This window comes from Megalopta genalis, unplaced genomic scaffold (genome assembly GCF_051020955.1).
Source record: "Megalopta genalis isolate 19385.01 unplaced genomic scaffold, iyMegGena1_principal scaffold0034, whole genome shotgun sequence".
Classification (NCBI taxonomy): Eukaryota; Metazoa; Arthropoda; class Insecta; order Hymenoptera; family Halictidae; genus Megalopta; species Megalopta genalis.
The window spans coordinates 1,990,932-2,008,539 of record NW_027476103.1 but is presented as its reverse complement, the minus strand read 5'-3'; positions in this window follow the sequence as shown (position 1 = coordinate 2,008,539).

Below are 17,608 nucleotides of genomic sequence, written 5' to 3'. Positions count from 1 at the left end.
TCTTTTGAGGCGCACGATAGGACCGCGCACCTCCACCTCACGCTCGTTTCCCCCCTCCCCGGTTATTTGTTTAAAAGAATCCATAATTGGTCCCACGAGTGTGGTCGGAAAGAAGGTCACCCCGGGCAGAGCCGCCATACCCGGGGAAGGCTAATACACCCGGGGGTCGCCAGGTACCCCGGGGTTGTCCGCTAAAGATTGGTGCACCCACCAACCATAGCTGGCGCTTACTCCAGCTACACCCTCATCACCGCGCAACACTGCTTGGGGCTAGGGATTTTTTAGAGAGGTTGTCATCCTCGCGGCCCGGCCGGTTAAGGCAAGACCCCCGTTCCTGTAAAACATGACCACAGGTTTACGGTATGTGTCCGACTTTAGTTGGCCCCTCACCTCAAGCCACTCCGGCATGGTAGAACCTGCCAGGGAATAAATTCCCCGCCGGCACAGCCTTGAGGATCATTAGGGCACGAAGCCCCCCCACCACGACAAGGTAGCGGACACGGGGGGGACCTTTTTTTTTTTTTTTTTTTATTTTACGTGGAGGAAATCTGCTCGCCAGACACCCCCGCCCCGCCCGGGGGAGCGGGACGAGGGTAGTGTGGGGATTGACCCACTAAAACCTCCACGGCGACCTGAGGACGCAGGACCGATCGCTGGCGATTCAACAGGGGGAGCCACGGGAACTCTTGAAGAACACTACCGCGGCTCCCCCTCGCCTGGCCGGCCATCAATATGGTAACGATGGCCGGCCGCGTCCCGGGGGGAGATGAATCCTCCCCCTAGAATCCATTTAAATTCGGCGGCGCGAGGGGTCGCACCCCGCACCGCCCCGACACGGCGACCGCGCGATAGGTGACCAGGGCCCCCGCCCTGATCACAGCGGCCGCCGGGGGGACGACGAGTATATTGGAGAAGGATTACAGTTAACCCTCGCCTCCCTCAGGCGACTCGTCATCCCCCACTCCCAACAGTGGACGTCCTCCTCTGTTGGCGGGCGGCGGGCAATGAAACCAGCATATTCTGGTACACCCGCCGCCCGCCTACTCTCAGCTGCCCGGGGTTTCTCGGCGTGGGCGCGCACGCCGTCCCCGGGCACGTCGGGCGGGATCTGTAAGCTCCCGATCCCGCTCGGCAGCCTCCTTCCGCGACATAACCTCCTCGCAGAAAGAGATTGCTGCCGCCCACTTCCCCGGGCCCTCCAGCATGGCCCCAACTAGGCTGGAGAGTGCGAGGTCGTGGCCGACTTCTCGTTTTAGGACTCGGCGCAGCGCTGAAAAGGCGGGACATTCCTCCAGCGTGTGCTGCGCCGAGTCTTCCTCCGCGCCACAATGGTGGCACACCGTCGTCGCTTCCCGCCCGATGCGACACAGGTAGACACCGAAGCAGCCATGCCCGGTGAACACCTGCGTCGCTCGGTAGGAGAGCCTGCCATGCCGTCTCTCCCGCCACGAGGTGAAGTGCGGCAGGAGAGCCCCGGGGACACGCTCGCCGGCGTGGGAGCAAAGCTCGGCACGCCATCTGGCGAGCGCTAGTCGCCGGGCCTGGAGCTCGAAGCCCTCGACCGTCTCTCGCTCCGGCGGGGCCCCTCCAGCACGGCTGGCGATGCTTGTGCGTCCATAAACATAGGCGCGCACCGCTGCCTGAAGCTCGAAGGGAAGTTCTCCCGCCAGAGCAAGCGCCGCCACGGTAGACGTGGTGCGGTAACCTCTTATGAGGCGGATGGCCATCCGCCTCTGCAGCCGGCGCAACAACAGCGTGTTGCGCCGGCTGGTCATCACGTACGGCGCCCATATTGGGGCACCGTATAAGGCCATAGACCGCACCACGCCCAGGTATAGGCGGCGCACCAAATCTCCCGGTCCCCCGAGGTTGGGCAGCAGGCGGCCCAAAGAGGCCGCCGCCTTTTCGACTCGGGGGACGAGACGGTCGAGATGCGCATCGAAGCTCCAGCGGCTGTCGAGGATCAGTCCGAGATATTTCAACTTGGACTTCACCTCGACGCAGGCTCCTCCAACCCGGATCCACGATCTGGCCGGTGGCCGAGACCGAGGCCGTCCGTGGAACCAGACAGCCTCGGCCTTCTCCGGGGCTATTTTCAGCCCCAGATCGCGGATCCTCGCGACGACGGCTGCCACCGCAACCTCTGCTCGTCGGATGGTCCTCTCGAAGGTACTCCCGACGGCGACCACCAGCGTGTCGTCCGCGTAGCAGACGAGGGTGGCACCGTCGGGCAGGGAGGCCTTCTCCAGGACCGCGTTGTAACCCAGGTCCCACAGGAGCGGTCCTAAAACGGACCCCTGCGGGACCCCGCGGTCCACTTCCCTCCGTATCATCCCGCACCGGCCCGGGTATTCAACCCACCTGTCCCGCAGGTAGGCCCCGATCACCCGCCTCAGATAGGGAGGCACCTGGTGATCAACGAGGGCCTCCCTAATGGCGGACCAGGGCAGGGTGTTGAACGCATTGACGATGTCAATGGACACCGCCAAGCACACCCCGCCCCTTGCCACGGCATTGTCCGAGAGGGACTTGAGACGGTCGATAGCGTCGACCGTCGATCGCCCCTCCCGGAAGCCAAACTGGCAGTCCGCCAGATCTGGGCCCTCGCGGGACAGGTGTCTGGAGAGGCGGGCAACAATGATCTTCTCGAAGATCTTGCCCGCCTCATCCAGGAGACAAATGGGCCGGTACGCGGAGGGAGAATCCCCCGGCCTCCCATCCTTCCTCAAGAGGACCATCCGACTTTCTCTCCATAGGTCGGGGAACGTCCCCGACCTCAGGAGCCCAGAGTAGAGGCTCCTCAGCCTCGCCCCCAGGACGCTCGCGGCGAGCAACCAGACCCGGCCGGGGATACCGTCCGGCCCCGGGGCGGTATTCTTGCCCCGGAGCCATTTGACGACCCCGGCCATCTCCTCCGGCGCGACCTCAAGATCCGGGGACCACTCATGTTCCTCTGGCTCAGGGACAGGCCGGGACGCCTCCCCGCTAACGGGGAATAAAGCGTCCACGACCCGCCCGAGCAGCCCCGGATCCAGGCTCTCCGTCACGGGGGGCGCCCAGGGACGCAATCGTCCCAAAGCCATCTTGTATGGGCGCCCCCAGGGATCTCGGTTCAGAGAGCCGAGGAGATCGCGCCAGGCCTGGTCCTTCGCTCGCCTGATGGCCAGCTGCAGGGCGACCACCTTCTCCCGATATCGCCCGTACAGTTGGGCAGCCAGCACGTCGTCCGTACGTCGTCGTCGACGGGCGCGAGCGTACTGGCGTCGCGCGCGGACGCACTCGGTGCGTAATTCCGCTATCTCGCGCGACCACCAGTACACCGCCTTCCTCGGGAAGACCCTGGCTCGTGGCATGGCGACGTCGCAAACCGACGTCATTGCGCCCCGGAACCAACGGGCCTCCCCATTCCCGTCGACTGGCCCGGCCGGTGTTGCTGGCCAGGCCACGACGTGGGCTGCCGCCATCAGAGCGTCCTGGTCGAGGCGCTTCAGCGCCCACCGCGGCTGAGGCGAACCTTCATCGGCGGTGCGTCGACGGGGTGTCGATGGGGGGGCGGCGGAGAGGTCGAGAACTATGTATCTGTGGTCAGACAAGGTCTCGACCCCTTCCGCCACCCTCCACCCCGTAATACGGCGCGCGGCCGGGGGCGTTGCCCACGAAAGGTCAACGATGGACCCCCCGTTATGCCGCACGCACGTATGGACCGAGCCCGTATTCAGGAGACGGAGCTCCAGTCCCGCCGCCCAATCCAGCACCTCCCGGCCCCTCGAATCAGTCCCGGGCGAACCCCAAGGCGTGGCCTTGGCATTGAAGTCCCCCAGGACCAGCACCGGACGGGGATGGCAGCGGGAGACGCATCTCCCTACCCCGTCCAGATACTGCTCAAACTCTTCGAGGGACCACCTCGGAGGTGCGTATATCGCCACAACCGCGGTGCCGCCCCAATCGACGGCCACGTATCCCAGGCCGCGCTCGATAACCGAGCACGGCGGGGACCCCGGCCTCCCAGCCCAAATAATCGCGGCGGAGCCAATCGAGTCCCCCATCCAGTGTGGATGTTTGGGGACCTTGTGCGGCTCCGCCACGACTGCCAACCCGGCACCCCGCTCGGCCAGGCCTTGAAACAGGAGATCCTGCGCTCTGGCCGAGCAGTTGAGGTTAACTTGTATTATCGGGCCCGGGGGCCCCATTACACAGCCGTGTCCATCGCCGTCACGGCCGCGGATGCGGTGGCGTCTGGGACTTTAGTGGCCCCATCCGCCCTCGTGGATGCGGCGGTAGCATCAGGCGATGCTACCTTTTCGTTGCTGGCCACGGTGGTCGCTGCCTTGGCCATCGTGGTTTCCCTCCCCTTTTTATTATACCTGGCAGACGGACTTTGGCCGCCTCCCCTGCCCCGCCCCGCACTGGCAGGACAAGCCCGGCTGCCGAGGCGGTGACCAGACGGCCTGCCCGCGCCCGCACAAAGCGGACAATTGGGCGTGGCCGTACAGGCTGCCACCTTATGGTCCCGACTGCCGCATCTATAGCAGCAGTCGGACCTATCCTCGGCAGAAGTGCACCGCTGACTGGTGTGGCCAACACCAAGGCAACGGTAACACTGCAGAGGCCGGGCACTCAGGGCCTCCACGGCTGCCTGGGTCCAGCCGACGGTTATCCGGCCCGCGACAGCAACCTTGCGAGCGGCCGCGGCAGGACATCGGACCCAGAGGGTGCCCAATCCCGAGGGGGAAGACCGGATTTCGCCGGTATTGATGTCCCCCTCGCTGCACCCGCCCACGCGGGCAACAGCCGCAGCGACCTCCGCCGGCGTGGTCGAATCGACCAGGCCGCGCACCCTAAGGTCAGCTTTTTTGACCGGACGCGCGACCTTTACGCCGGTGCCTGCCAGCGCTTCTGCCACTTTTGTGGCGAGGACGGTGGCCTTGGCGGCCCCATCGGTGCCAGGGACCTCCAAAATTAACCCCCCAGTCACCGCCCTTCGCGGCCTCAGCGAGGCGATGCCAATTTCTGCCAGGTCCACCTTGGACCTGGCAGTGGCCATCGCCTGCGCGTAAGTAATGTCCACGCCAGACGGAACCGTTATGGTAACCGCTGCTGTGCGTGGCGGTCGAGGAGGCAGGGGTGTCTTCCTGGGGGTCGCCGGGACCACCCGTCCTTTTCTATTCGCGGCCGCAGTGGCCTTGGCAGCCGCCTTTTTGGCCTTCCGGCCAACCACCTGGGACCACGACTCCTGGGGTGGAGGCGCGGCGGAGTGTGGGGCCAATTCTGCTCGAGGTCGAGCGGGCCCCGTCTGGGCCGCTATAGCCGCCCCAGCTTTCCCACCTTTCTTCTTCTTCTTCGCCCTGCGCCCCACCCTGTCCGAAGACTGTGAGGGGACGGACGGCCCAGGTGCCACCGATCGCAGGGCCCAGTCCGTTTGCGGCGCGAGCTCCCTCCTGAATGACGCCAATTTGGCGTCTATCAGGGCGCTTATCTGCACCAGAAAATCTGCGGGCGCAGCCGCAGCTGGGGGCGAGGACTTTTCTTGCCCGGAGCGATGGCAATCCCGGGAGCCGACGATCGGCGGCGATACTGAGCCCTCTCCCGGGCGCGGCGGCGGAGGCATTGCGGCTGCAGCCGTTCTCGCCTCCACCACCTGCTGGAGCCGGGCCACCTCCGCCCGCAGCTCCGTCATTTGCCCCCTGAGGACGGCATTCTCGGCCTCCAGGGCACGCGTGGCGTCGGTAGCCGACCTAACCGCAAGCTCGGACACCCCCACCCTGCCGTTTAAAGCGGCCACCCTCAGGGCGCGGGCCAAGTTGCCCCTCAGCCCCTTCGAAACGCCGGAGATCCTGGCCACTTCATCCAGGCTCTCCAATATAGCGGCCGCGACATCCCGCGTTGGACGGTTGCGGAAATTTTCCGCTATATCCGTTTCGTCCGGGAGCGGGACGCTCGACCGCGATGGTCTCGGCACGGGGGCTCCCGGGTCGAATATCGCCGCCACCTCCCTTGCCTCGGCCTCCAGCTGCGAAGCCTCGGCCAGCCTAAGTTTGGCCTCTGCGAGGCCAACATATTCGCCGGTCGTCGGCGGCCGTCCTCTTTTCCTCGCTGACGACGAGCCCGGGACACTCTGCGATGAGTGGTTTGAGGAGACAGAGAAATCTGACTCCTCCCCCTCATCGCACTCACCAAGGCCCGCTGCGGTCCTCTTTTTGCCGCGTGTTGCAGAATGCCTCCGCGACACCGGCTCTGCACATCTTTTGAGGCGCACAATAGGCCCGCGCACCTCCACCTCTCGCTCGTTTCCCCCCTCCCCGGTTATTTGTTTAAAAGAATCCATAATTGGTCCCACGAGTGTGGTCGGAAAGAAGGTCACCCCGGCCAGAGCCGCCATACCCGGGGAAGGCTAATACACCCGGGGGTCGCCAGGTACCCCGGGGTTGTCCGCTAAAGATTGGTGCACCCACCAACCATAGCTGGCGCTTACTCCAGCTACACCCTCATCACCGCGCAACACTGCTTGGGGCTAGGGATTTTTTAGAGAGGTTGTCATCCTCGCGGCCCGGCCGGTTAAGGCAAGACCCCCGTTCCTGTAAAACATGACCACAGGTTTACGGTATGTGTCCGACTTTAGTTGGCCCCTCAGCTCAAGCCACTCCGGCATGGTAGAACCTGCCAGGGAATAAATTCCCCGCCGGCACAGCCTTGAGGATCATTAGGGCACGAAGCCCCCCCACCACGACAAGGTAGCGGACACGGGGGGGGACCACCAACAACCTTTTTTTTTTTTTTTTTTTATTTTACGTGGAGGAAATCTGCTCGCCAGACACCCCCGCCCCGCCCGGGGGAGCGGGACGCGGGTAGTGTGGGGATCGACCCACTAAAACCTCCACGGCGACCTGAGGACGCAGGACCGATCGCTGGCGATTCAACGGGGGAGCCACGGGAACTCTTGAAGAACACTACCGCGGCTCCCCCTCGCCTGGCCGGCCATCAGGATGGTAACGATGGCCGGCCGCGTCCCGGGGGGAGATAAATCCTCCCCCCTTAAATCCATTTAAATTCGGCGGCGCGAGGGGTCGCACCCCGCACCGCCCCGACACGGCGACCACGCGATAGGTGACCAGGGCCCCCGCCCTGATCACAGCGGCCGCCGGGGGGACGACGAGTATATTGGAGGAGGATTACAGTTAACCCTCGCCTCCTTCAGGCGACTCGTCATCCCCCATCCCCAACAGTGGACGTCCTCCTCTGTTGGCGGGCGACGGGCAATGAAACCAGCATGTTCTGGTACACCCGCCGCCCGCCTACTCTCAGCTGCCCGGGGTTTCTCGGCGTGGGCGCGCACGCCGTCCCCGGGCACGTCGGGCGGGATCTGTAAGCTCCCGATCCCGCTCGGCAGCCTCCTTCCGCGACATAACCTCCTCGCAGAAAGAGATTGCTGCCGCCCACTTCCCCGGGCCCTCCAGCATGGCCTCAACTAGGCTGGAGAGTGCGAGGTCGTGGCCGACTTCTCGTTTTAGGACTCGGCGCAGCGCTGAAAAGGCGGGACATTCCTCCAGCGTGTGCTGCGCCGAGTCTTCCTCCGCGCCACAATGGTGGCACACCGTCGTCGCTTCCCGCCCGATGCGACACAGGTAGACACCGAAGCAGCCATGCCCGGTGAACACCTGCGTCGCTCGGTAGGAGAGCCTGCCATGCCGTCTCTCCCGCCACGAGGTGAAGTGCGGCAGGAGAGCCCCGGGGACGCGCTCGCCGGCGTGGGAGCAAAGCTCGGCACGCCATCTGGCGAGCGCTAGTCTCCGGGCCTGGAGCTCGAAGCCCCCGACCGTCTCTCGCTCCGGCGGGGCCCCTCGAGCACGGCTGGCGATGCTTGTGCGCCCATAAACATAGGCGCGCACCGCCGCCTGAAGCTCGAAGGGAAGTTCTCCCGCCAGAGCAAGCGCCGCCACGGTAGACGTGGTGCGGTAACCTCTTATGAGGCGGATGGCCATCCGCCTCTGCAGCCGGCGCAACAACAGCGTGTTGCGCCGGCTGGTCATCACGTACGGCGCCCATATTGGGGCACCGTATAAGGCCATAGACCGCACCACGCCCAGGTATAGGCGGCGCACCAAATCTCCCGGTCCCCCGAGGTTGGGCAGCAGGCGGCCCAAAGAGGCCGCCGCCTTTTCGACTCGGGGGACGAGACGGTCGAGATGCGCATCGAAGCTCCAGCGGCTGTCGAGGATCAGTCCGAGATATTTCAACTCGGACTTCACCTCGACGCAGGCTTCTCCAACCCGGATCCACGATCTGGCCGGTGGCCGAGACCGAGGCCGTCCGTGAAACCAGACAGCCTCGGCCTTCTCCGGGGCTATTTTCAGCCCCAGATCGCGGATCCTCGCGACGACGGCTGCCACCGCAACCTCTGCTCGTCGGATGGTCCTCTCGAAGGTACTCCCGACGGCGACCACCAACGTGTCGTCCGCGTAGCAGACGAGGGTGGCACCGTCGGGCAGGGAGGCCTTCTCCAGGACCGCGTTGTAACCCAGGTCCCACAGGAGCGGTCCTAAAACGGACCCCTGCGGGACCCCGCGGTCCACTTCCCTCCGTATCATCCCGCACCGGCCCGGGTATTCAACCCACCTGTCCCGCAGGTAGGCTCCGATCACCCGCCTCAGATAGGGAGGCACCTGGTGATCGACGAGGGCCTCCCTAATGGCGGACCAGGGCAGGGTGTTGAACGCATTGACGATGTCAATGGACACCGCCAAGCACACCCCGCCCCTTGCCACGGCATTGTCCGAGAGGGACTTGAGACGGTCGATAGCGTCGACCGTCGATCGCCCCTCCCGGAAGCCAAACTGGCAGTCCGCCAGATCTGGGCCGTCGCGGGACAGGTGTCTGGAGAGGCGGGCAACAATGATCTTCTCGAAGATCTTGCCCGCCTCATCCAGGAGACAGATGGGCCGGTACGCGGAGGGAGAATCCCCCGGCCTCCCATCCTTCCTCAAGAGGACCATCCGACTTTCTCTCCATAGGTCAGGGAACGTCCCCGACCTCAGGAGCCCAGAGTAGAGGCTCCTCAGCCTCTCCCCCAGGACGCTCGCGGCGAGCAACCAGACCCGGCCGGGGATACCGTCCGGCCCCGGGGCGGTATTCTTGCCCCGGAGCCATTTGACGACCCCGGCCATCTCCTCCGGCGCGACCTCAAGATCCGGGGACCACTCATGTTCCTCTGGCTGAGGGACAGGAAGGGACGCCTCCCCGCTAACGGGGAATAAAGCGTCCACGACCCGCCCGAGCAGCCCCGGATCCAGGATCTCCGTCACGGGGGGCGACCACCAACAACCTTTTTTTTTTTTTTTTTATTTTACGTGGAGGAAATCTGCTAGCCAGACACCCCCGCCCCGCCCGGGGGAGCGAGACGAGGGTAGTGTGGGGATTGACCCACTAAAACCTCCACGGCGACCTGAGGACGCAGGACCGATCGCTGGCGATTCAACGGGGGAGCCACGGGAACTCTTGTAGAACACTACCGCGGCTCCCCCTCGCCTGGCCGGCCATCAAGGTGGTAACGATGGCCGGCCGCGTCCCGGGGGGAAATAAAATAAATCCTCCCCCCTAAAATCCATTTAAATTCGGCGGCGCGAGGGGTCGCACCCCGCACCGCCCCGACACGGCGACCGCGCGATAGGTGACCAGGCCCCCCGCCCTGATCACAGCGGCCGCCGGGGGGACGACGAGTATATTGGAGGAGGATCACAGTTAACCCTCGCCTCCTTCAGGCGACTCGTCATCCCCCACTCCCAACAGTGGATGTCCTACTCTGTTGGCGGGCGGCGGGCAATGAAACCAGGATGTACTGGTACACCCGCCGCCCGCCTACTCTCAGCTGCCCGGGGTTTCTCGGCGTGGGCGCGCACGCCGTCCCCGGGCACGTCGGGCGGGATCGGTTAGCTCCCGATCCCGCTCGGCAGCCTCCTTCCGCGACATAACCTCCTCGCAGAAAGAGATTGCTGCCGCCCACTTTCCCGGGCTCTCCAGCATGGCCCCAACTAGGCTGGAGAGTGCGAGGTCGTGACCGACTTCCCGTTTTAGGACTCGGCGCAGCGCTGAAAAGGCGGGACATTCCTCCAGCGTGTGCTGCGCCGAGTCCTCCTCCGCGCCACAATGGTGGCACACCGTCGTCGCTTCCCGCCCGATGCGACACAGGTAGACACCGAAGCAGCCATGCCCGGTGAACACCTGCGTCGCTCGGTAGGAGAGCCTGCCATGCCGTCTCTCCCGCCACGAGGTGAAGTGCGGCAGGAGAGCACCGGGGACGCGCTCGCCGGCGTGGGAGCAAAGCTCGGCACGCCATCTGGCGAGCGCTAGTCGCCGGGCCTGGAGCTCGAAGCCCTCGACCGTCTCTCGCTCCGGCGGGGCCCCTCGAGCACGGCTGGCGATGTTTGTGCGCCTATAAACATAGGCGCGCACCGCCGCCTGAAGCTCGAAGGGAAGTTCTCCCGCCAGAGCAAGCGCCGCCACGGTAGACGTGGTGCGGTAACATCTTATGAGGCGGATGGCCATCCGCCTCTGCAGCCGGCGCAACAACAGCGTGTTGCGCCGGCTGGTCATCACGTACGGCGCCCATATTGGGGCACCGTACAAGGCCATAGACCGCACCACGCCCAGGTATAGGCGGCGCACCAAATCTCCCGGTCCCCCGAGGTTGGGCAGCAGGCGGCCCAAAGAGGCCGCCGCCTTTTCGACTCGGGGGACGAGACGGTCGAGATGCGCACCGAAGCTCCAGCGGCTGTCGAGGATCAGTCCGAGATATTTCAACTCGGACTTCACCTCTACGCAGGCTTCTCCAACTCGGATCCACGATCTGGCCGGTGGCCGAGACCGAGGCCGTCCGTGAAACCAGACAGCCTCGGCCTTCTCCGGGGCTATTTTCAGCCCCAGATCGCGGATCCTCGCGACGACGGCTGCCACCGCAACCTCTGCTCGTCGGATGGTCCTCTCGAAGGTACTCCCAACGGCGACCACCAACGTGTCGTCCGCGTAGCAGACGAGGGTGGCACCGTCGGGCAGGGAGGCCTTATCCAGGACCGCGTTGAAACCCAGGTCCCACAGGAGCGGTCCTAAAACGGACCCCTGCGGGACCCCGCGGTCCACTTCCATCCGTATCATCCCGTACCGGCCCGGGTATTCGACCCACCTGTCCCGCAGGTAGGCTCCGATCACCCGCCTCAGATAGGGAGGCACTTGGTGATCGACGAGGGCCTCCCTAATGGCGGACCAGGGCAGGGTGTTGAACGCATTGACGATGTCAATCGACACCGCCAAGCACACCCCGCCCCTTGCCACGGCATTGTCCGAGAGGGACTTGAGACGGTCGATAGCGTCGACCGTCGATCGCCCCTCCCGGAAGCCAAACTGGCAGTCCGCTAGATCGGGGCCGTCGCGGGACAGGTGTCTGGAGAGGCGGGCAACAATGATCTTCTCGAAGATCTTGCCCGCCTCATCCAGGAGACAAATGGGCCGGTACGCGGAGGGAGAATCCCCCGGCCTCCCATCCTTCCTCAAGAGGACCATCCGACTTTCTCTCCATAGGTCGGGGAACGTCCCCGACCTCAGGAGCCCAGAGTAGAGGCTCCTCAGCCTCTCCCACAGGACGCTCGCGGCGAGCAACCAGACCCGGCCGGGGATACCGTCCGGCCCCGGGGCGGTATTCTTGCCCCGGAGCCATTTGACGACCCCGGCCATCTCCTCCGGCGCGACCTCAAGATCCGGGGACCACTCATGTTCCTCTGGCTCAGGGACGGGCCGGGACGGCCCCTCGCTAACGGGGAATAAAGCGACCACGACCCGCCCGAGCAGCCCCGGATCCAGGCTCTCCGTCACGGGGGGCGCCCAGGGACGCAATCGTCCCAATGCCATCTTGTATGGGCGCCCCCACGGATCTCGGTTTAGAGAGCCGAGGAGATCGCGCCAGGCCTGGTCCTTCGCTCGCCTGATGGCCAGCTGCAGGGCGACCACCTTCTCCCGATATCGCCCGTACAGCTGGGCAGCCAGCACGTCGTCCGTACGTCGTCGTCGACGGGCGCGAGCGTACTGGCGTCGCGCGCGGACGCACTCGGTGCGTAATTCAGCTATCGCACGCGACCACCAGTACACAGCCTTCCTCGGGAAGACCCTGGCCCGGGGCATGGCGACGTCGCAAACCGACGTCATTGCGCCCCGGAACCAACGGGCCTCCCCATTCCCGTCGACTGGCCCGGCCGGTGTTGCTGGCCAGGCCACGACGTGGGCTGCCGCCATCAGAGCGTCCTGGTCGAGGCGCTTCAGCGCCCACCGCGGTTGAGGCGATCCTTCATCAGCGGGGCGACGACGGGGTGTCGATGGTGGGGCGGCGGAGAGGTCGAGAATTATGTATCTGTGGTCAGACAACGTCTCGACCCCTTCCGCCACCCTCCACCCCGTAATACGGCGCGCGGCCGGGGGCGTTGCCCACGAAAGGTCAACGATGGACCCCCCGTTATGCCGCACGCACGTATGGACCGAGCCCGTGTTCAGGAGACGGAGCTCCAGTCCCGCCGCCCAATCCAGCACCTCCCGGCCCCTCGAGTCAGTCCCGGGGGAACCCCAAGCCGTGGCCTTGGCATTGAAGTCCCCCAGGACCAGCACCGGACGGGGATGGCAGCGGGAGACGCATCTCCCTACCCCGTCCAGATACTGCTCAAACTCTTCGAGGGACCACCTTGGAGGTGCGTATATCGCCACAACCGCGGTTCCGCCCCAATCAACGGCCACGTATCCCAGGCCGCGCTCGATAACCGAGCACGGCGGGGACCCCGGCCTCCCAGCCCAAATAATCGCGGCGGAGCCAATCGAGTCCCCCATCCAGTGTGGATGTTTGGGGACCCTGTGCGGCTCCGCCACGACTGCCAACCCGGCACCCCGCTCGGCCAGGCATTGAAACAGGAGATCCTGCGCTCTGGCCGAGCAGTTGAGGTTAACTTGTATTATCGGGCCCGGGGGCCCCATTACACAGCCGTGTCCATCGCCGTCACGGCCGCGGATGCGGTGGCGTCAGGGACTTTAGTGGCCCCATTCGCCCCCGCGGGTGCGGCGGTAGCATCAGGCGGTGCCGCCTTTTCGTTGCTGGCCACGGTGGTCGCTGCCTTGGCCATCGTGGTTTCCTTCCCTTTTTTATTGAATCTGGCAGACGACCTTTGGCCGCCTACCTTGCCTCGCCTCGCACTGACAGGACACGCCCGGCCGCCGAGGCGGTGACCAGAAGGCCTGCCCGCGCCCGCACAAAGCGGACAATTGGGCGTGGCCGTACAGGCTGCCACCTTATGGTCCCGACTGCCGCATCTATAGCAGCAGTCGGACCTATCCTCGGCAGAAGTGCACCGCTGACTGGTGTGGCCAACATCAAGGCAACGGTAACACTGCAGAGGCCGGGCACTCAGGGCCTCCACGACTGCATGGGTCCAGCCGACGGTTATCCGGCCCGCGACAGCAACCTTGCGAGCGGCCGCGGCAGGACATCGGACCCAGAGGGTGCCCAATCCCGAGGGGGAAGACCGGATTTCGCCGGTATTGATGTCCCCCTCGCTGCACCCGCCCACGCGGGCAACAGCCGCAGCGACCTCCGCCGGCGTGGTCGAATCGACCAGGCCGCGCACCCTAAGGTCAGCTTTTTTGACCGGACGCGCGACCTTTACGCCGGTGCCTGCCAGCGCTTCCGCCACTTTTGTGGCGAGGACGGTGGCCTTGGCGGCCCCATCGGTGCCAGGGACTTCCAAAATTAACCCCCCAGTCACCGCCCTTCGCGGCCTCAGCGAGGCGATGCCAATTTCTGCCAGGTCCACCTTGGACCTGGCAGTGGCCATCGCCTGCGCGTAAGTAATGTCCACGCCAGACGGAACCGTTATGGTAACCGCTGCTGTGCGTGGCGGTCGCGGAGGCAGGGGTGTCTTCCTGGGGGTCGCCGGGACCGCCCGTCCTTTTTTATTCGCGGCCGCAGTGGCCTTGGCAGCCGCCTTTTTAGCCTTGCGGCCAACCACCTGGGACCACGCCTCCTGGGGCGGAGGCGCGGCAGAGGGTAGCGCCGATTCTGCTCGCGGTCGAGCGGGCTCCGTCTGGGCCGCTATAGCCGCCCCAGCTTTCCCACCTTTCTTCTTCTTCTTCGTCTTCCGCCCCACCCTGTCCGAAGACTGTGAGGGGACGGACGGCCCAGGTGCCACCGATCGCAGGGCCGAGTCCGTTCGCGGCGCGAGCTCCCTCCTGAATGACGCCAATTTGGCGTCTATCAGGGCGCTTATCTGCGCCAGAAAATCTGCGGGCGCAGTCGCATGTGGGGGCGAGGACTTTTCTTGCCCGGAGCGTTGGCAGTCCCGGGCGGCGACGATCGGCGGCGATACTGAGCCCCCTCCCGGGCGCGGCGGCGGAGGCATTGCGGCAGCAGCCGTACTCGCCTCCACCACCTGCCGGAGCCGAGCCACCTCCGCCCGCAGCTCCGTCATTTGCCCCCTGAGGACGGCATTCTCTGCCTCCAGGGCACGCGTGGCGTCGGTAGCTGACCTAACCGCAAGCTCGGACACCCCCACCCTGCCGTTTAAGGCGGCCACCCTTAGGGCGCGGGCCAAATTGCCCTTCAGCCCCTTTGACACGCCGGAGATCCTGGCCACTTCATCCAGGCTCTCCAATATAGCGGCCGCGACATCCCGCGTTGGACGGTTGCGGAAATTTTCCGCTATATCCGTCTCGTCCGGGAGCGGGACGCTCGACCGCGATGGTCTCGGCACGGGGGCTCCCGGGTCGAATATCGCCGCCACCTCCCTTGCCTCGGCCTCCAGCTGCGAAGCCTCGGCCAGCCTAAGTTTGGCCTCTGCGAGGCCAACATATTCGCCGGTCGTCGGCGGCCGTCCTCTTTTCCTCGCTGACGACGAGCCCGGGACACTCTGCGATGAGTGGTGGGAGGAGACAGAGAAATCTGACTCCTCCCCCTCATCGCACTCACCAAGGCCCGCTGCGGTCCTCTTTTTGCCGCGTGTCGCCGAATGCCTCCGCGACACCGGCTCTGTGCATCTTTTGAGGCGCACGATAGGCCCGCGCACCTCCACCTCACGCTCGTTTCCCCCCTCCCCGGTTGTTTGTGAAAAAGTAGACTCCATACTTAATCCCACGAGTGTGGTCGGAAAGGAGGTCACCCCGGGTAGAGCCGCCATACCCGGGGAAGGCTAATACGCCCGGGGGGTCGCCAGGTACCCCGGGGTTGTCCGCTAACGATTGGTGCACCCACCAACCATAGCTGGCGCTTACTCCAGCTACGCTCTCTTCACCGCGCAACACTGCTTGGGGCTAGGGATTTTTTAGAGAGGTTGTCATCCTCGCGGCCCGGCCGGTTAAGGCAAGACCCCCGTTCCTGTAAAACATGACCACAGGTTTACGGTATGTGTCCGACTTTAGTTGGCCCCTCACCTCAAGCCACTCCGGCATGGTAGAACCTGCCAGGGAATAAATTCCCCGCCGGCACAGCCTTGAGGATCATTAGGGCACGAAGCCCCCCCACCACGACAAGGTAGCGGACACGGGGGGGACCTTGACATAACCTTTTTTTTTTTTTTTTATTTTACGTGGAGGAAATCTGCTCGCCAGACACCCCCGCCCCGCCCGGGGGAGCGGGACGAGGGTAGTGTGGGGATTGACCCACTAAAACCTCCACGGCGACCTGAGGACGCAGGACCGATCGCTGGCGATTCAACGGGGGAGCCACGGGAACTCTTGAAGAACACTACCGCGGCTCCCCCTCGCCTGACCGGCCATCAAGATGGTAACGATGGCCGGCCGCGTCCCGGGGGGAGATAAATCCTCCCCCCTAGAATCCATTTAAATTCGGCGGCGCGAGGGGTCGCACTCCGCACCGCCCCGACACGGCGACCGCGCGATAGGTGACCAGGGCCCCCGCCCTGATCACAGCGGCCGCCGGGGGGACGACGAGTATATTGGAGGAGGATCACAGTTAATCCTCGCCTCCTTCAGGCGACTCGTCATCCCCCACTCCCAACAGTGGACGTCCTCCTCTGTTGGCGGGCGGCGGGCAATGAAACCAGCATGTTCTGGTACACCCGCCGCCCGCCTACTCTCAGCTGCCCGGGGTTTCTCGACGTGGGCGCGCACGCCGTCCCCGGGCACGTCGGGCGGGATCTGTAAGCTCCCGATCCCGCTCGGCAGCCTCCTTCCGCGACATAACCTCCTCGCAGAAAGAGATTGCTGCCGCCCACTTCCCCGGGCTCTCCAGCATGGCCCCAACTAGGCTGGAGAGTGCGAGGTCGTGGCCGACTTCTCGTTTTAGGACTCGGCGCAGCGCTGAAAAGGCGGGACATTCCTCCAGCGTGTGCTGCGCCGAGTCTTCCTCCGCGCCACAATGGTGGCACACCGTCGTCGCTTCCCGCCCGATGCGACACAGGTAGACACCGAAGCAGCCATGCCCGGTGAACACCTGCGTCGCTCGGTAGGAGAGCCTGCCATGCCGTCTCCCCCGCCACGAGGTGAAGTGCGGCAGGAGAGCCCCGGGGACGCGCTCGCCGGCGTGGGAGCAAAGCTCGGCACGCCATCTGGCGAGCGCTAGTCGCCGGGCCTGGAGCTCGAAGCCCTCGACCGTCTCTCGCTCCGGCGGGGCCCCTCGAGCACGGCAGGCGATGCTCGTGCGCCTATAAACATAGGCGCGCACCGCCGCCTGAAGCTCGAAGGGAAGTTCTCCCGCCAGAGCAAGCGCCGCCACGGTAGACGTGGTGCGGTAACCTCTTATGAGGCGGATGGCCATCCGCCTCTGCAGCCGGCGCAACAACAGCGTGTTGCGCCGGCTGGTCATCACGTACGGCGCCCAGATTGGGGCACCGTATAAGGCCATAGACCGCACCACGCCCAGGTATAGGCGGCGCACCAAATCTCCCGGTCCCGCGAGGTTGGGCAGCAGGCGGCCCAAAGAGGCCGCCGCCTTTTCGACTCGGGGGACGAGACGGTCGAGATGCGCATCGAAGCACCAGTGGCTGTCGAGGATCAGTCCGAGATATTTCAACTCGGACTTCACCTCGACGCAGGCTTCTCCAACCCGGATCCACGATCTGGCCGGTGGCCGAGACCGAGGCCGTCCGTGGAACCAGACAGCCTCGGCCTTCTCCGGGGCTATTTTCAGCCCCAGATCGCGGATCCTCGCGACGACGGCTGCCACCGCAACCTCTGCTCGACGGATGGTCCTCTCGAAGGTACTCCCGACGGCGACCACCAACGTGTCGTCCGCGTAGCAGACGAGGGTGGCACCGTCGGGCAGGGAGGCCTTTTCCAGGACCGCGTTGTAACCTAGGTCCCACAGGAGCGGTCCTAAAACGGACCCCTGCGGGACCCCGCGGTCCACTTCCCTCCGTATCATCCCGCACCGGCCCGGGTATTCAACCCACCTGTCCCGCAGGTAGGCCCCGATCACCCGCCTCAGATAGGGAGGCACCTGGTGATCGACGAGGGCCTCCCTAATGGCGGACCAGGGCAGGGTGTTGAACGCATTGACGATGTCAATGGACACCGCCAAGCACACCCCGCCCCTTGCCACGGCATTGTCCGAGAGGGACTTGAGACGGTCGAT